This window comes from Triticum urartu, chromosome 3A (genome assembly GCF_056163025.1).
Source record: "Triticum urartu cultivar PI428250 chromosome 3A, HENAU_Tu73, whole genome shotgun sequence".
NCBI classification, from domain to species: Eukaryota; Viridiplantae; Streptophyta; class Magnoliopsida; order Poales; family Poaceae; genus Triticum; species Triticum urartu.
The window spans coordinates 276,329,082-276,350,351 of NC_141875.1; positions in this window are offsets into that span (position 1 = coordinate 276,329,082).

Below are 21,270 nucleotides of genomic sequence, written 5' to 3' on the forward strand. Positions count from 1 at the left end.
CCTTTGAAGCATTAACCGGCATCGACTGGACATCGGCTACTCTTCAGATGTCGGACGAGGGAGAACCGATGTAGGGTGGCACGGAGGTGTGATGCCCCAAGACCGACGCTCCAGACGACTTCCATATTTTCGTGACCTCCGTGTGTTTCATTTTTGCTTGCTTTATTTATTTTTGCTTACATCATGTCATCATGCCATCATGTCATTTAATTTTGTAAAACTTAACTAAATAAATTGCGTGGATCTTCGGTCCATTTAAATCGAGGGAATTCACATGGTGAAATTCTCTTTATAACATATATCCCAATATGTATAGGGAGGTAAAATAAATATTCCATTATTTGGAATGCACCATAAAACACTACATTTTAATTTCATGCCTTCCCTATCTTAGTTCTTGGTCTCTGACTTGTCCTCTTATTCTTTTATCGTTTTATTGAGACTCGTCCAAATTTTTCAAAATTTCTAGGCACTTCAAAACCCTAGTCCTAGGTCACACCATTTTATTAATTTCAAATGAGTTTGAATTTAAACTTTGCAATCTTGACCATTCTTATTTTTCTCGGAGAAAGCACATTTTTGTGAGTCCAAAAAAATTATCCGCTTGCTCAAATTCTTTCCCTAAACATCTCTTTCTTTTTCTTCTCTCTAATTGCTTTTTTGTTAAAGAAAATTAGAGGGAGAGAGAAGAGAGCCAACCCATCTATTTCGACCCATCTGCACCTAGGCCAGCCCGCACCCAGAGCCCCATCTCGCTCCCTGATCTCACCCTCTGTAATGCCCCGAGACCGTTGCGCCAGGTGTCTTCCATTATTTTGCTGTTGTTGCCTTGTCATTTGTTTGCGTGTCATGCATTTCATATCATGTCATCATGTGCATCGCATTTGCATACGTGTTCGTTTCATGCATCCGAGTTTTTTCCCCGTTGTCCGTTTTGTAATCCGGCGCTCCTACGTCCTTCGGCGCTCCCTTTTGCCTCTTTTCGTTTGTGGGTGTTAAACATTCTCGGATTGGACCGAGATTTGCCAAGCGGCCTTGGTACACTACCGGTAGACCGCCTGTCAAATTTCGTGCCATTTGGAGTTCGTTTGATACTCAAATGGTTAACCGGGGAACCGTAAAGGCCTCGTGTGTGTTGCAGCACAACACCCCTCCAAAGTGGCGCAAAACCCATCCAAACCCCATCAATCCTCTCGGTCGTTCGATCATAATCGCGTGGCCGAAAACCGCACCTCATTTGGACTCTCCTAGCTCCCTCTACCTATATATTTGTGTCTCCCTCCGAATTTTCGCGGATGAACCCTAGCGTGTCCTTCCTCGCGCCGCCGAACACATCCGTCCGCGCCAGACATGTCCGCCGGCCACCTCACTCCGTCCAATCGCAAGCCGCCACGTCATCCCGCCGCCGCTCTCCTCTAACTGCATGCCGCCACTTGTCCCTCTCTCTCCTCCCTCCGCCGCCGGCCCGCCAGGCCCGCGGGAGGCCCGCCCCGGGCCGGATCTGGGCCGAGTCGCCTGCACCGCTTCGCTGGACCCTCGCCGGATCTCTGCCACTGCGCGCCACGACTGCGCCGCCCCGCCGCCTGCACCGACCTCGCCACCACCGCCTGCCGGCACAACCCACGCCACCAGATCCGCCGGCGCCATGGTCCGACTGTGCCGCCCCGCTTCCCTGCCTCCCCTATAGTCGCAAGCCTCGTCGCTGGCAACCCAACCTCATGCTCCGCCACCGCCATGGAGACCTCATCGCCGACCTCCTCGTCTTCAAGTCTCGCCGGATCCGGGGTCCTCAGGCCCGGATCTGCCCGTTCCAGTTCATCCCGGCCTCCCCGCGCCCTCAAGCCCTCCCGCCGGAGCCCCTGCCGTCGTCGGCGCCGCCATGGCCTCGCTCGGCTCCTGTCGAGGAGACGACGAGCGCCCACTCGTGGGCCGCCTCCCCCTCGCGCTCGTGGGCCCCGTCTTGGGCCACCTCAGCCGCCGGCCCAGCAGCGCCTCTCCCTCAGGCCGCTCCGATCCGGCCCAAGGGCCCATGGTTAGCATTCCCCCTTATTCACCGCCTTATGCGCATGATAGTTATCCAACACTCACTTTCGGTCCTGTTTTTTTCTCTAAGTCCCAGATCTGCGACATTTTCATGCCTCTGTTCATCATGCCATACTTTGTGCTCGCTGCTCCATTTTGTATGCATGATATATCGAAATGTTCATCTGGTTGAGCTCTTCATTTTGTTCCATTGCACCATGCTTGTTTGAGTCCATATTGATGCCCTAATTGCTGTTGCAAGAGTGCTATAAAATGTTAGGTGCTGATTCTTATCAGATTATGAGCATTTGTCATTTTTGCCATGATTATTGTGTGCTGCATATGACTATGAGCCCTACATGTGTTTTGGGCTATCCCATGCCATCTTTACAGGGGTGTATGCCATGTATTTTTGTGATCAATGTGGTGACTAGCACAAGCATGCAAAGTAGGTCTCGTAATGTTGCTGATTTCAGAGACTTAGAATTTCACTAAGTCTTTGCTCTGCCGTTATTTTTATGCCATGTATTCATGTTGCTACATAGTAATCCATGCCTCCTTTGAGTATGTTCAGTAAGGATGATTTTGAGTTATGGTTATGCTCTATCCATCCATGTCCATTTTTGCATTTATGGAGTACCCTAACATGACTCAATCTTGCTCTACTTTTGCTATAAAATGTTCCAAGCAGATTGTTTACGTGTTAATCAATTTTGCCAAGGTTGTTGTAGTTGATCCATGCATGCTATGAGATTGTTCTTGCCATGTTTAGCTTCTTGATCATGTCTTCTTGCTAGGAGTATGCTTAGCTTGTCATGCAATGCCTTGTGTTGAGTGCATCAAACTCGCAAACATGCCTACGTAACTCTATTTATGCCTTGTCCACTTTTGCTAAGTCTGAATCTGTTAACGAAACTTGCTATGTTTACATGGGTGCCATCATATCTTCTGATCCTTTTTGGCTTATGGTCAGTAAGGGACTTTTGTTATATTCTTTGAGTAGATTCATTCCATGCCTTGTATTGCTACGAGCTGATCCTGTAGCATGTTGTTATCTTGCTCTAAACATGTCTTCCTGATGTTAATTCCTGACATGTTATTTTCACTAAGTCTGTGATGTTGTTATCTTTTGCCCTTTTGCCATACTTGTTTGAACCCGCTCTTGTGTAATTTAGCCGTAGCTCAGTGTTCATCTTTTGTCAAGCATCTTGAGTAGATTACTGCCATGTGCTTTGTTGCTATGTTGGAGTGCAGTAGCTTAGTTTCTTGTTGCATTCTAGATGGCATCGTGCTGTTAATCGCAGAATTGTGTCATTATTGCTTTGCGTGCCATTTCCAAACCGTGCATCCGATCCCGCTGATCTTTATATCGATTTCGACCGAAATCAACTCATCTTTCTAGCGGCACATTTGGTTTGCCAAGTTGAGGCCTGGTTCAATCTTTTCCTTCCGGAGCTCGCATATGCATTGCATATCACATCCCGCATATCATGCCATGTTTTGCATCATGTTGCTTGCGCATTGCACCGTGGTTGATTGTGGCTTCCTTTATTTGTGTTCTTGCCTTGGGTAGAGCCGGGAGACGAGTTCGTGTTCGAGGAACCCGTTGAGTACGCTTACGAGGATCAAGCTTACGTCAACTCGGAGAACTTTGCAGACAAGATGACCATACCCTCGAAATCACTTCTATCTTTGCTTGCTAGTTGCTCGCTCTATTGCTATGTTGCGATACCTACCACTTGCTTTATCATGCCTCCCATATTTCCATGTCAAGCCTCTAACCCACCTTGTCCTAGCAAACCGTTGTTTGGCTATGTTACCGCTTTGCTCAGCCCCTCTTATAGCGTTGTTAGTTGCAGGTGAAGATGGAGTTTGTTCCTTGTTGGAACATGATTATTGTTGGGATATCACAATATCTCTTATTTTAATTAATGCATCTATACACTTGGTAAAGGGTGAAAGGCTCGAACTTATGCCTGGTGTTTTGTTCCACTCTTGCCGCCCTAGTTTCCGTCATACCGGTGTCATGTTCCTTGATTTTGCGTTCCTTACGCGGTTGGGTTATAATGGGAACCCCTTGACAGTTCGCCTTGAATAAAACTCCTCCAGCAAGGCCCAACCTTGGTTTTACCATTTGCCACCTAAGCCTTTTTCCTTTGGGTTCTGCAGACTCAAGGGTCATCTTTATTTTAAACCCCCGAGCCTGTGCTGCTCTGAGTGTTGGTCCAACTAGAGCACCGTGCAGGGCCATCCCTTGGCAACTTGGGTTACGTCGACTCCTGTACGCTTAGCTTATCCGGTGTTCCCTGAGAACGAGATATGTGCAGCTCCTATCAGGATTTGTCGGCAAAGCGGGTGGTCTTGCTGGTCTTGTTTTACCATTGTCGAAATGTCTTGTAACCGGGATTCCGAGCCTGATCGGGTCTTCCTGGGAGAAGGAATATTCTTCGTTGACCGTGAGAGCTTGTGATGGGCTAAGTTGGGACACCCCTGCACGGTTTTGAACTTTCGAAAGCCGTGCCCGCGGTTATGGGCAGATGGGAATTTGTTAATATCCGGTTGTAGAGAACTTGACACTTAACTTAATTGAAATGCATCAACCGCGTGTGTAGCCGTGATGGTCTCTTCTCGGCGGAGTCCGGGAAGTGAACACGGTTCTTGTGTTATGCTTGAACGTAAGTAGTTTCAGGATCACTTCTTGATCACTTCTAGTTCACGACCGTGCTTTGCTTCTCTTTTCGCTCTCATTTGCGTAAGTTAGCCACCATTTATTCTAGTGCTTGCTGCAGCTCCACCTCACTACCTTTTCCTACCCATAAGCTTAAATAGTCTTGATCGTGAGGGTGTGAGATTGCTGAGTCCCCATGACTCACAGATTACTTCCAAAACCAGTTGCAGGTGCTGGTGTTACCAGTGCAGATGACGCAGCCGAGCTCAAGTGGGAGCTTGATGAAGATCGTGTTTGTTGTGTTGTTTCGTTTCCAGTTGATCAGTAGTGGAGCCTAGTCGGGGCGATCGGGGATCTAGCATTAGGGGTGGTCTTCTTTTATTTTGGTTCTGTTGTCGAACCGTGATTGTATTCTGGATGTTGTAATGCTATATTTATGTATGGTGTGAAGTGGCGATTGTAAGCCAACTCTTTATCCCTTTGTTATTCAGTACATGGGATATGTAAAGATTACCCCTCTTGCGACATGCCTACAATGCGATTATGCCTCTAAGTCGTACTCCGACACGTGGGAGATATAGCCGCATCGTGGGTGTTACACCCTCTACCTCTCATGCTCCCTCCAGCGCCGCCAGGAGAGGAGCGCCCTGATAACCCACAAGTATAGGGGATCGCAACAGTTTTCGATGTTAGAGTATTCAACCCAAATTTATTGATTTGACACAAGGGGAGCCAAAGAATATTCTCAAGTATTAGCAACTGAGTTGTCAATTCAACCACACCTGTAAACTTAATATCTGCAGCAAGGTATTTAGTAGCAAAGTAATATGATAGTAGTGGTAATGGTAGCAAAAGTAATAGTTTTGGGCTTTATAGTGATTGTAACAGTACCAACGGAAAAGTAAATAAGCGGAGAACAATATGTGAAAAGTTCGTAGGCATTGGATCGGTGATGGAGAATTACGTCGGATGCGATCGATCATGCAAAAGTTATAACATAGGGTGACACAGAACTAGCTCTAGTCCATCAATGTAATGTAGGCATGTATTCCGAATATAGTCATACGTGCTTATGGAAAAGAACTTGCATGACATATTTTGTCCTACCCTCCCATGGCAGCGGGGTCCTATTGGAAACTAAGGGATATTAAGGCCTCCTTTTAATAGAGTACCGGACCAAAGCATTAACACATAGTGAATACATGAACTCCTTAAACTACGGTCATCACCGGTAAGTATCCCAATTACTGTCACTTCGGGGTTAAGGGATCATAACACATAATAGGTGACTATAGACTTGCAAGATAGGATCAAGAACTCACACATATTCATGAAAACATAATAGGTTCAGATCTGAAATCATGGCACTCGGGCCCTAGTGACAAGCATTAAGCATAGCAAAGTCATAGCAACATCAATGTCAGAACATAGTGGATACTAGGGATCAAACCCTAACAAAACTAACTCGATTACATGATAAATCTCATCCAACCCATCACTGTCCAGCAAGCCTATGATGGAATTACTCACGCACGGCGGTGAGCATCATGAAATTGGTGATGGAGGAAGGTTGATGATGACGATGGTGATGGATTCCCCTCTCCGGGGCCCCGAACGGACTCCAGATCAGCCCTCCCGAGAGAGTTTAGGGCTTGGCGGCGGCTTAGTATCGTAAAACGCGATGAATCCTTCTCTCTGATTTTTCTCCCCGAACACGAATGTATGGATTTGGAGTTGAGGTCGGTGGAGTGTCAGGGGGCCCACGAGGCAAGGGGCGCGCCCCCACCCTCATGGACAGGGTGGGGGGGCCCTGACGTGGATTCTTCTTCTAGTATTTTTTATATATTCCAAAAATAATCTCCGTTGATTTTCAGGTCATTCCAAGAACTTTTATTTCTGCACAAAAATAACACCATGGCAATTCTGCTGAAACCAGTGTTAGTCCAGGTTAGTTCCATTCAAATCAAGCAAGTTAGAGTACAAAACAAGGGCAAAAGTGTTTGGAAAAGTAGATACGACAGAGACGTATCAACTCCCCCAAGCTTAAACCTTTGCTTGTCCTCAAGCAATTCAGTTGATAAACTGAAAGTGATAAAGAAAAACTTTTACAAACTCTATTTGCTCTTGTTGTTGCAAATATGTAAAGCCAGCATTCAATTTTTCAGGAAAGATTATGAACTAACCATATTCACAGTAACACTTAGGTCTCATGTTTACTCATATCAATGGCATAATCAACTAGCGAGCAATAATAATAAATCTCGGATGACAACACTTTCTCAAAACAATCATAATATGATATAACAAGATGGTATCTCGCTAGCCCTTTCTAAGACCGCAAAACATAAATGTAGAGCACCTTTAATGATCAAGGACTGACTAGACATTGTAATTCATGGTAAAAGAGATCCAGTCACAGTCATACTCAATGTAAACTAACAGTAATGGATACAAATCACAGTGGTGCTCTCCAACTGGTGCTTTTTAATAAGAGGATGATGACTCAACATAAAAGTAAATGGATAGGCCCTTCGCAGAGGGAAGCAGGGATTTGTAGAGGTGCCAGAGCTCAATTTTGAAATAGAGATGAATAATATTTTGAGCGGTATACTTTCATTGTCAACATAACAACCGAGAGATCTCGATATCTTCCATGCTACACACATTATAGGCGGTTCCCAAGCATAATGGTAAAGTTTATACTCCCCCACCACCAACAAGCATCAATCCATGTCTTGCCCGAAACAACGGGTGCCTCCAACTAACAACAATCCCGGGGGAGTTTTGTTTGCAATTATTTTGATTTGATTTGAGCATGGGAATGGGCATCCCGGTGACCAGCCATTTTCTCGTGAATCAGGAGTGGAGTCCACTCTTGAGAATAACCCACCTAGCATGGAGGATACAGACATCCCTAGTTGATACATGAGCTATTCGAGCATACAAAACGGAATGTTTATTTGAAGGTTTAAAGTTTGGCACATACAAATTTACTTGGATCGGCAGGTAGATACCGTATATAGGTAGGTATGGTGGACTCATATGAAATAAATTTGGGGTTTATGGAATTGGATGCACAAGCAGTATTCCCGCTTAGTACAAGTGAAGGCTCGAAAACGACTGGGAAGCGACCAGCTAGAGAGCGAAAACATTCATGAACATGCATTAATATTAATCAACACCGAATGCAAGCATGAGTAGGATATAATGCACCATGAACATAAATATCGTAGAGACTATGTTGATTATGTTTCAACTTGTCGGGACCCCGATCCTAAGTCACACCGATCTAGCATGTAACACTTCATATCACTTTGCGGCCTCACGCACGGTATTCCCACGGGTGCCACCTTACCTGTCCCGGGACCGTTTGCGCCTTTTGGCTCACGTATATGATAGTGTCGCTAGCATCCATATGACAGAGAACCCGGGCCGACATGACTAGTCGTGAACCCAAAGTGGCACTAACTTACAGGGATAGACATACATGAATCAACCTCGAGCATGTCGGTCAACAGCGTATGAATCCGGGCTGTAGCATTGGGCTAACAGGACTCCGGGAACCCGGGCTGTAGCAGGCTAGGCCTGACTCCGGATGTCACCGCGTGACATTTCCCCGAAGGGACAGACACAGGAACGAAGTGAATCACATGCCGGCCAGTCAAGTGTTCCGGAGCAGTAGTGTTGGGCTAGCAGGACTCCGGTGAACCGGGTTGTAGCGGACTACTATGGCTCATGGAAGCACAAGACTACAATTCCCCATAAGAGAGGCTACCAGGGATAAACAACTAGGTTTTCGGATCCCACACATAGCAATACACGTTACACGTACGCATAACATGCAAGTATGTGCTATACAACATGGCATCACAAGATAACTCAAACTCATATAGATAAAGGCCCAGAAGAGCCACATAACATTCAATACAAACAGGGGTCTCATGACCCATCATTCAGAGCATACAAGCAATGGAAGCATTACATGTCTGAGTACAGACAACTACAAAAGGAAAAGACTAAGAAGCCCGACTAAATACGACCCTCCCAAGGGTATAGGATCATACCTGGGATACAAGCTACTCGTCGAAGTCACTAGCGTAACCAACTGCAAAACATAAATAAGCAAAGGTGAGTACGAAGGTACTCAGCAAGTCTTACATCAGAACTATCTACATATGCAACATTATCATCGAGGGGGTGGTGGAGTTAACATCAGCAAGCCAGCTTTGACTCAGTGGCTAACCTATACTACGAGTATCAGGAACTTCTTTGAGGTGAGCAGACGCACACGAGTCCACATATTCACCATATCAGTACTCCACTATGGATCCGTTCCCATCTCCCTACGAGAAGGCCATCCATAGCACTCACGCTTATCTTGCGTATTTTAGAGTATCCACTTCAAGTTGTCTATGTACTACATAAATCCTCCAAGTTTCCATATCCGAGGAAAACGGCTATTCGAATATATAATGTTAACCCTGCAGGGGTGTACTTCTTCACACACGCTCTCGCCACTTATAGCCCTGTACACGTCATGTACCTCAGCAACCTTCAAGCGGAAGCCGGGCGAGGGTGTCGGACACGACTTGACTAACCACACAAGTCTCTCATCCAGGTTTATCGCCTATTCGGGTTCCATCCTCAAGGAGATCCGGCCGGGGTGTCGCTCACGGCCCCAAACGATGTGTGCAGGGTTCCCAAGCTCACCATCCGGGTGCCACTTGGTACACCGTGCCACGGTGCCTAGTCTGTCCCAATGTAACGCCCTCAATGTGGCTATATCTCCCACGTGTCGAAGCACGACTTAGAGGCATAACCGCATTGAAAGCAATGTCGCAAGTGAGGTAATCTTCGCACAACCCATGTAATACATAAAGGAAAGAGATACATAGTTGGCTTACAATCGCCACTTCACACAATTACATGAATAAAGCATTACATCATCCAGATACAATCAAGGTCCGACTATGGAACCAAAATAGAGAGCTACCCCAAATGCGACAAGGTCCCCCGATCGACCCCAACTAGGCTCCACTACTGATCAACTAGAAAAGAAACAAGACAAAGGACAAGATCTTCATCGAGCTCCTCCTTGAGCTTGGTTGTGTCATCTGCATGGTCTCATCGGCACCTGCAAGCCGGTTTTGGAAGTATCTGTGAGTCACGGGGACTCAGCAATCTCACACCCTCGCGATCAAGACTATTTAAGCTTATGGGTAAGGTAAAAGGTGTGAGGTGGAGCTGCAGCAAGCGACTAGCATATATGGTGGCTATCATACGCAAATGAGAGCGAGAAGAGAAGGCAAGGCACGGTCGATAAAACTATGATCAAGAAGTGATCCTAGAACAACCTACGTCAAGCATAACTCCAACACCGTGTTCACTTCCCGGACTCCGCCGAGAAGAGACCATCACGGTTACACACGCGGTTGATGTATTTTAATTAAGATCAACTTCAGGTTTTCTACAACCGGACATTAACAAATTCCCATCTGCCCATAACCGCGGGCATGGCTTTCGAAAGTTCAAATCCCTGCAGGGGTGTCCCAACTTAGCCCATCACAAGCTCTCACGGTCAACGAAGGATATTCCTTCTAGCGGGAAGACCCGATCAGACTCGGAATCCCGGTTACAAGGCATTTCGACAATGGTAAAACAAGACCAACAAAGTCGCCCGATGCGCCGACAAATCCCGATAGGAGCTGCACATATCTCGTTCTCAGGCACACCGGATAGGTCAAGCTACGAGTAAAACCAACCCTCGAGTTGCCCCGAGGTGGCCCCGCAGGCTGCCCGTTTCGGACCAACACTTAGAGGAGCATTGGCCCCGGGGGGGGGGGGGGGGGTTAAAATAAAGATGACCCTCGGGCTCGCGAAAACCCAAGGGAAGGTTATAGGTTGTTAGTGCAAATGGTAAAACCAAGGTTGGGCCTTGCTGGAGGAGTTTTATTCAAGGCGAACTGTCAAGGGGTTCCCATTATAACCCAACCGCGTAAGGAACGCAAAATCCGGGAACATAACACCGATATGACGGAAACTAGGGCAGCAAGAGTGGAACAAAACACCAGGCATAAGGCCGAGCCTTCCACCCTTTACCAAGTATATAGATGCATTAATTAAATAAGAGATATTGTGATATCCCAACAAAATAACCATGTTCCAAACATGGAACAAGCTCCAAACTTCACCTGCAACTAGCAACGCTATAAGAGGGGCTGAGCAAAGCGGTAACATAGCCAAACAACGGTTTTCTAGGACAAGGTGGGTTAGAGGCTTGGCTCAACAATATGGGAGGCATGCTAAGCAAGTGGCAGGTATCGAGGCATAGGCATAGCAAAAGAGCAAGCATCTAGCAAGCAAAGATAGAAGTGATTTCGAGGGTATGGTCATCTTGCCTGAGATCCCACAAGGAAGAAGAACGAGTCCATGAAGATGACAAACGGACGAAGTAGAACGAATCCTCACAAACGCGACGTTATCGGAACCAACCCGAAGAAGCAACACCAGAAATAAGCAAACAACATAGTAAACAACCACCACATGAACATAGCATGATGCACAACCAAGTATGATGCATGTCCGGTTTAAGGAGGCATGGCATGGCAAAGTGCACAAGCAATTCTACAAATTAAGTGGAGATCAATATGCAACGAGTTGCCTATTGACGAAACACCACAACAAGTTATTTAGTTCGATCTCATTTATGTACCCAACAATATTAAATGTTGATTAACATGGCAAGAGGTGGAGCATAGTAGAACTACTTAACTAGGCAAGTTTAAATGAAGCCGGAAACAACAAGCAACAAGTCCGGAAACTCCTCATGTGCAAATTTTAAGGTTTGGTACTGTTCTTCCCTAAACCATATTTTATAGTTGTTAAACATGCAAAGTGATGCCACCATGTTAAACTAGGCATTTTCCACCCCATTTACATATAAAGTTTATTAAATTCGGAGTTACGGTTATTTAGTTATGAAATAAAGCATTTTAGCATGGCATGTGGACGAAAATTACACAAACAACATTTTAAACATTTTAAACATGGATGAAAGTTGGATATTGTGAAACTAGATGAAATTCTAGTCAAATTACATATATAATTTATTTAGATCCGATGCATGGTTGTGAAGTTACTAAATGCATGGAGTTTAGGGGCCATCCTACAAAACTGGCACTCGCTGGAAAATTTAGACAAATACACAGCCAGGAAAAAAATGCACCGGGCTGAATCTGCTGCATCGCTGGGCTGAACAGGAGGGCTGTGGGGAGCTCACCCATGGCCCAAGCCCAGCTGGAGGGGAGGAGGCCCAATCGGCATAGATCTGGGCCTTGTGCGTGTTTCCGGCCCAGGAGACTGGAGAGGAGGCCGGCCCATGCGCAACCGACGACGCGGATGCGACCTCGTTCACGCGTCTGGCCACAACAGGAAGAAGGACGACGGCGGATGGCTCTCCAGCGACGGCGAGGGCCGAAGACAGCGGGAAGGCTGGGGAACGGACGGATCTGGACGGAAACTTGCCGGATCCGACGAATCCGAGCGACGTCGGAAACTGAGCCGCGACGAGGAGCTCCGGGCAGCTACGCTATCCATGGCCAGAGAGAGAGCTGTAAGAGAAGGAGGAAGGGAAACGGAGGAAGGGAGGAGAGGGCGACCGGGACACGACCTGGGCGGCGTCGCGGAGCAGGGTTCGCCGGCGATAAGGTGTGCACCGGTTGCCGACGGGTCCTGCAGGAGCATCGAGCAGCGGGCTCCCTCCAGATCTGGATCGGATCGAGGAGGTGCAGCGGGGGCGAGCAGGCGACGGCACGTTTCGGGCGCAGATGGGCTTCCAGGGCCCCGATCTGGGTTCCGCGGGCCCTGCGCGAGTTGGGAGGCAGGTAGGGGCACGTGGCGCGAGGGGAGTGGAGGAGGCTGGCTGGCGGTGACGGCGTAGCCAAAGACTGCGTGCCAAGTGGCAAGGTGCAGGTGGAGGGCGCCGGAAAACGAGGAGGAGGTGGATGGATCTGGCTGGTGGTGTGGTTTTCGAGGGGGATGACGCGGCTGAGGGTAGGGGAAGGCTAGGGGCACCCGAAAATGGCAAGGGGGGCTTCTTAAATAGGCAGGGGTCTAGGGTTAGGGGTTTTCATCCGTTTTCGGACCCTCGGATCATGATCGAACGGCTCCAGGCACGAGGAGGAGTAGGCTGGGCCTAGGTGGGCCGTGTAGATGGGCTAGAGAGGAAAGAGAGGAAAAGCCCGGCAACAGTTTTCGGAGACCGAAAACGTCCGACGTTAGACCGGCTATACTGCCGCTATAGTTATCCGTTGGGGCGTCAAACGGACTCCGAACGCGATGAAACTGGGCAGGCGGCCTACCTACAATATAAAAACACCGCATGCCAACTTTCATCCCATTCTGAGAACATTTTCCGGCCACTTATAAAATAATATTTCGGACGTGCCGCGGGCGCGTGCAAGTGTGGCTGGGCTCAGAACGGACAACAGAAGGAACTGGGGAACCCAGACGGACGCAGGTTTTTAAAACATGATGATGCAATGCACATGATGACAAGATGAAATGCAACATGCAAGTAAATGACATGGCAACGACAGCGAATAACTGGGAGACACCTGGCACATTGGTCTCGGGGCGTTACAACACTCCACCACTACGAGAGGATCTCGTCCCGAGATCTGGAATGGCACCGAAGGGAAAAACGGAAGAGAAAGAGAAGAGGTAAAACTAAGTTGCTTGTTTGACAAACGAGTGAAACCAAGGAACCTTGAGAGGTTAACCCATTTCGAGAAAAGAATACAACGGAGATGAACGAAGTTGAAAAACACTCCGTTAGAAAAGAGGGACAAGGAAGAACAACTTCGGGCAGCACTCCGATTGAAAAGAAAAGGAATTGAATAAGAACTTGGTAAGATGAGAAGATACTTGATGAAATCACAACACACTGCCTCCGGAACTATTGAATGAATGGAACAAGGGGTAAGAAAGATCTCATACAGCACTCCGGTTGAAAATAGATGCAAGGCTTGATAAGGCGAAAATAACTTGAGCAAAAGGGCACAACACTCCGGTTAAATGGATAAACACGAAAAGAACATGATCTTTGACAAAACGAGATGATGGGTTGAAAATAGCAACATGACAATGCCTCCGGAACAAAATAATAGAAGATAGATAATTGAAATAGGAGAATGGAGAAGAAGAAGCCAACTTCTGCCACAAAAGAGCTTGAAAAGGCATCTTTAGGAGAAGGGTCAAACGGAATAGTTGGAAAACCAACAACGAAAAGAGTAAGCTTGTAGTGGGCTTATAGAAAAACATCTCAAAACTTGAGGTGATAACCTGCCACTCACGGGAAAAGAATTGGATTGATATGAACAAGGAGACGAGAAACTATATCACCAGGAGGATAAATGAAGAACTTAGGTCATTCATGAGCACCATAAATAGCAAAATCCTTAGGGAAAGGCTTTGGTGAAATATAACCCAAGGTAACTCCAACGAAGAAGTTGATGGATTTAAAATATCTCATTCTTGATAACTTGTGAATCATGAAGCACGAAGGGAAATATCAAGAATGACATAGCACCACCTCAAAAGATATGCGTGAAAGAATTGCACTCCGGATTGGAAGATGAAGAAAAACTTGAGCTCCTTAGAAAAGAATGTTGATGAACACTTCGAGAAGGGATTAAATCCTTGATGAACCACCATGTTGAGCCTTCGTGAGAACTCCGGTAACAAAAGGATAACGAGAAGAAAGGGATGTTGAAAACACAAGGTGAAACCTTGCAATGATTTAAGATGGAACTTCGTGATGATGAGAGCTTGGAACTCCGGAAAAGAAAGATGGAAAACTTGAATCGAGAATTTGATGAACCTCCCGAATAAGGAATTTAACACTTGGATGAACAAGAATAAGGATTACATTATGCCTATCCTTCACCAATTTAAACTGATGACAAACAACGGATTTGGCATACTACTTATTCTCATAGAAAAGATTAAGAGAGATATAGCGTAAACTTGAGAAAGGTCTTCAACGAACCACCGGTAGAATTGAAACCATGAATGAATTGATAAGGAAGAGAAATCTTGAACGAACCACCGTAAGAATTGGAAATGAACGAAGTAAAGATAAAGAAACACCGGGAAGAATTATAAAAAGAACGAAGATACTTGAGAGAATTTAGATCCATGAGAACGAAGAGATTACGAGCTGATTAGAGAATCCTTGATTTAAGCAGCGGTATGATTTAGAGTATGAGAGCTGAAAGATGGAATGAATAGATCTTAGATGATGGGCTCCGGAGAATCAAACTGAAACGACTCCTGAATTGCTCCGGATGGGTGAAAAGAATTCCCACAATGAAAACAATTATGAGAGGAAGACATCATCTAGAACCACGAATCTCGAAGAGAATGGATAAGATTAAAGAGAAACTCTTCTTCGGTCTTCAAAATCCGAGAATGACGATGAGAAACACCACCATGAATTATTTAGATGCTCCGGAATGAAGAATGGGAAGGTTGAGCCAACGATGAAAAGAATTTGAAAGATCTTGGAGAAAAAAAACATTTGACTGATGACAATTCATTCTTACATCAAACTTCGAAAAGAAATTTGAGGATAGCTCCAGGAAAATAAGAAGAGTCAGGTAAGATCCTGGAAAATGACCTGTGGGTTAGGGCCCACTCAAAAGAAACACCGTAGAACGATTTAAAAGAGAGAATGCACCGGTAAGATTTAAATGGCTAGAATGAGATAACAACCTCGAAATAGGTTGAACTGATCTTGAAAGACAAGACGAGTCTTCTGAGATATCTTCAGCACTCCCGAACAAATGAATAGCGAGAAGTGAATTATTATGAGGTGCACCAATATGAGAAGGTATTTGAAACAAGGAAAAAGGGACATGAGATCAACACCAAAAGCTTGATTTGAACCCACCGGAGAAGAAAACGAGTGAAGAGTGACGAACTAGAAGCTCCGTTAGAATCTTCATGAGAAACATCGGGTAAGAACATGAAGGAAAAGAATGGAGAGACTTCCCAAGAATAAAATGGATACCTGATGAAGAAATCTGAGTCCTTGAAGAAACAAAGGGAGGGAGGGAAGGAAAACAAACAAACACCGTTGAGAAGAAGTGATAATTGATCTTGCGGAAGTTGAGATGATCGGATCCACTTGAAGAGAAACACGCCGGTTGAAAAGAAATTGGCATGACATTCTCAATTATCATGAAGGATTGGTATTCACATAGGAGTATGAGAACACCGCTTAGGAACAGGTATGGAATCAACATTTGACTTCGAAGCAACTCGAATACCACAACTCAAAACAAAAAAACAAAGGATTGGCTTGCAGAATAAGCCAGAACAAACATATGATAGAGATTTCGTCCGAAGTTTTCATGGTGGGGCCTACACGGTCTCGATCGTACAGCACCATCATGTACAAGGTAGTGCACATGACATACGAAGCGTCCCCGAGTCGGCATAGCCAAGGACTCTTTAAGACACAACGAGACCACTGTAAAACCAACCATGGATAGGCGGGCCACTAGACGTCGAACCCCAATTTCAAATCATACATCTGTCGGAAAGAAATCCTAAGAGCTAATTGAATTCCCACTTATAAACTCTCGAAATTTTCCGGTTATGCAATCAGGTGTTGGGGATATAGGGGAAGCATAATATCTCACCCAAAACTAGCAAATCCTACATCCAGCTGTATCCATCCTTCAACACATAACCAAGAAACCTTCGGAAATCGTCTACCTCAACCTTCGAAAAAGCATCTGTTATACGAGTTATGGCAATACTCCCGAACTCCCGCCCCAGTACTGGGTGGCTTCGAGGTTATCTCACCAACAACTGCATAAAAGAGATTTTCGACGTCGGCGAAACTAAACTCAGGTATTCCAGAACTGCAACGATAAAATTGTGACGACAACACCTCGGAGCTCAACTCCCCGGGACACTGCCACAACCCCTAAATGTCAGGAGGCACCAAGAACAATGTTCTCGTCACAAAACCATCGGAACGATTCCAAGATACCCACGTGATCCTAAATTTTTTTAGTGAAATTTGAGAAAAGAAGAGTCAAAACTCTACGTCAGGATGCCTCACCAGAGCGACGAAGGGACTGAGGAGTAAAAATAATTACTAACTCTCCGATATATAATTCCTAAATGGATCAAAACATTTTTCTAGACTCAACAACGCCAACGATTCGATCAAGCAGGGGGCTCCTAAGGTCGGGGAAGGCTCTGATTACCAACTTGTAACGCCCTCGATGCGGCTATATCTCCCACGTGTCGAAGCACGACTTAGAGGCATAACCGCATTGAAAGCAATGTCGCAAGTGAGGTAATCTTCACACAACCCATGTAATACATAAAGGAAAGAGATACGTAGTTGGCTTACAATCGCGACTTCACACAATTACATGAATAAAGCATTACATCATCCAGATACAATCAAGGTCCGACTACGGAACCAAAATAGAGAGCTACCCCAAATGCGACAAGGTCCCCCGATCGACCCCAACTAGGCTCCACTATTGATCAACTAGAAACGAAACAAGACAAAGGACAATATCTTCATTGAGCTCCTCCTTGAGCTTGGTTGTGTCATCTGCATGGTCTCATCGGCACCTGCAAGCCGGTTTTGGAAGTATCTGTGAGTCACGGGGACTCAGCAATCTCACACCCTCGCGATCAAGACTATTTAAACTTATGGGTAAGGTAAAAGGTATGAGGTGGAGCTGCAGTAAGCGACTAGCATATATGGTGGCTATCATACGCAAATAAGAGCGAGAAGAGAAGGCAAGGCACGGTCGATAAAATTATGATCAAGAAGTGATCCTAGAACAACCTACGTCAAGCATAACTCCAACACCGTGTTCACTTCCCGGACTCCGCCGAGACGAGACCATCACGGTTACACACGCGGTTGATGTATTTTAATTAAGATCAACTTCAGGTTTTCTACAACCGGACATTAACAAATTCCCATCTGCCCATAACCGCGGGCACGGCTTTCGGAAGTTCAAATCCCTGCAGGGGTGTCCCAACTTAGCCCATCATAAGCTCTCACGGTCAACGAAGGATATTCCTTCTAGCGGGAAGACCCGATCAGACTCGGAATCCTGGTTACAAGACATTTCGACAATGGTAAAACAAGACCAGCAAAGCCGCCCGATGCGCCGACAAATCCCTATAGGAGCTGCACATATCTCGTTCTTAGGGCACATTGGATAGGTCAAGCTACGAGTAAAACCAACCCTCGAGTTGCCCCGAGGTGGCCCCACAGGCTGCCCGTTTCGGACCAACACTCAGAGGAGCACTGGCCCAGGGGGGTTTAAAATAAAGATGACCCTCGGGCTCGCGAAAACCCAAGGGAAGGTTATAGGTTGTTAGTGCAAATGGTAAAACCAAGGTTGGGCTTTGCTGGAGGAGTTTTATTTAATTGAACTGTCAAGGGGTTCCCATTATAACCCAACCGTGTAAGGAACGAAAAATCTGGGAACATAACACCGATATGACGGAAACTAGGGCGGCAAGAGTGGAACAAAACACCAGGCATAAGGTCAAGCCTTCCAACCTTTACCAAGTATATAGATGCATTAATTAAATAAGAGATATTGTGATATCCCAAAAAAATAACCATGTTCCAAACATGGAACAAGCTCCAAACTTCACCTACAACTAGCAACGCTATAAGAGGGGCTGAGCAAAGCGGTAACATAGCCAAACAACGGTTTGCTAGGACAAGGTGAGTTAGAGGCTTGGCTCAACAATATGGGAGGCATGATAAGCAAGTGGTAGGTATCGAGGCATAGGCATAGCAAAAGAGCGAGCATCTAGCAAGCAAAGATAGAAGTGATTTCGAGGGTATGGTCATATTGCCTGAGATCCCGCAAGGAAGAAGAACGAGTCCATGAAGAAGACAAACAGACGAAGTCGAACGAATCCTCACAAACGCCACGTTATCGGAACCAACCCGAAGAAGCAACACCAGAAAGAAGCAAACAACATAGTAAACAACCACCACCTGAACATAGCATGATGCACAACCAAGTATGATGCATGTCCGGTTTAAGGAGGCATGGCATGGAAAAGTGCACAAGCAATTCTACAAATTAAGTGGAGATCAATATGCAACGAGTTGCCTATTGACGAAACACCACAACAAGTTATTTAGTTCGATCTCGTTTATGTACCCAACAATATTAAATGTTGATTAACATGGCAAGAGGTGGAGCATAGTAGAACTACTTAACTAGGCAAGTTTAAATGAAGCCGGAAACAACAAGCAACAAGTCCGGAAACTCCTCATGTGCAAATTTTAAGGTTTGGTACTATTCTGCCCTAAACCATATTTTATAGTTGTTAAACATGCAAAGTGATGCCACCATGTTAAAGTAGGCATTTTCCCACCCCATTTACATATAAAGTTTATTAAATTCGGAGTTACGGTTATTTAGTTATGAAATAAAGCATTTTATCATGGCATGTGGACAAAAATTACACAAACAGCATTTTAAACATTTTAAACATGGATGAAAGTTGGATATTGTGAAACTAGATGAAATTCTAGTCAAATTACATATATAATTTATTTAGATCCGATGCACGGTTGTGAAGTTATTAAATGCATGGAGTTTAGGGGCCATCCTGCAAAACTAGCACTCGCTGGAAAATTTAGACAAATAGACAGCCAGGAAAAAAAATGCACCGGGCTGAATCTGCTGCATCGCTGGGCTGAACAGGAGGGCTGTGGGGAGCTCACCCATGGGCCAAGCCCAGCTGGAGGGGAGGAGGCCCAATCGGTATAGATCTAGGCCTTGTGCATGCTTCCGGCCCAGGAGACTGGAGAGGAGGCCGGCCCACGCGCAACCGACGACGCGGAGGCGACCTCCTTCACGTGTCTGGCCACGACAGGAAGCAGGACGACGGCGGATGGCTCTCCGGCGACGGCGAGGGCCGAAGACAGCGGGAAGGCTGGGGAACGGACGGATCTGGACGGAAACTTGCCAGATCCGACGAATCCGAGCGACGTCGGAAGCTGAGCAGCGACAAGGAGCTCCAGGCAGCTGCGCTATCCATGGCCAGAGAGAGAGAGAGAGAGAGAGAGCTGTAAGGGAAGGAGGAAGGGAAACAGAGGAAGGGAGGAGAGGGCGACCGGGACGCGACCTGGGTGGCGTCGCAGAGCAAGGTTCGCCGGCGATAAGGTGTGCACCGGTGGCCGGCGGGTCCTGCGGGAGCATCGAGCAGCGGGCTCCCTCCAGATCCAGATTGGATCGAGGAGGTGAAGTGGGAGCGAGCAGGCGACGGCACGTTTCGGGCACAGATGGGCTTCCAGGGCCCCGATCTGGGTTCCGCGGGCCCTACGCGAGGTGGGAGGCAGGCAGGGGCGCGTGGCGCGAGGGGAGTGGAGGAGTTTGGCTGGCGGTGACGGCGTAGCCAAAGACTGCGCGCCAAGTGGCGAGGTGGAGGTGGAGGGCGCCGGAGAACGAGGAGGAGGTGGATGGATCTGGCTGGTGGTGCGGTTTTCGAGGGGGATGCGGCGGCTGAGGGTAGGGGAAGGCTAGGGGCACCCGAAAATGGCAAGGGGGGGCTTCTTAAATAGGCTGGGGTCTAGGGTTAGGGGTTTTCATCCGTTTTCGGACCCTCGGATCACGATCAGACGGCTCCAGGCACGAGGAGTAGGCTGGGCCTAGGTGGGCTGTGTAGATGGGCTAGAGAGGAAAGAGAGGAAAAACCCGGCAACAGTTTTCGTAGAACAAAAACGGCCGACGTTAGACCGGCTATACTGCCGCTATAGTTATCCATTGGGGCGTCAAACGGACTCCGAACACGATGAAACTTGGCAGGCGGCATACCTACAACATAAAAACACCGCATGCCAACTTTCATCCCATTCCGAGAACATTTTCCGGCCACTTATAAAATAATATTTCGGACGTGCCGCGGGCGCGTGCAAGTGTGGCTGGGCTCAGAACGGACAACAGAAGGAACTGGGGGAACCTGGACAGACACAGGTTTTTAAAACATGATGATGCAATGCACATGATGACAAGATGAAATGCAACACGCAAGCAAATGACATGGCAACGACAGTGAATAACTGGGAGACACCTGGCACATCGGTCTCGAGGCATTACACCCAAGCCCGTCCCGTCGGACACCACCTGGTAGACAAGTAGCACTAGCTACAAATGCCAGAAACTAGTTGCAACTCCTGTACAGAGATCAAGTGGATTAATAATCTGAGAGGGGCCGGATAACCGGAACCCAATGTGTGGTAGTAACTGGACTTGAATAACATACACAGAACTCAGTGCTTAGGGACGGTTCCAATGAGACTACCCACCATGTACTCCTACATGGCCTCTCATCGCTACCTTTACCAAAATGTGTTCACACTCTTAGCCTTTTATCGGTAGGACATGTTCACCACTCCGATTCATTCCCGATGAATCAGACCTGACACAACTCTAAGCATAGCTGGCATAAAGAAAACAAGCATGGATGAGTAGGCACATTAAGGCTCAAGCAACTCCTACTCATGC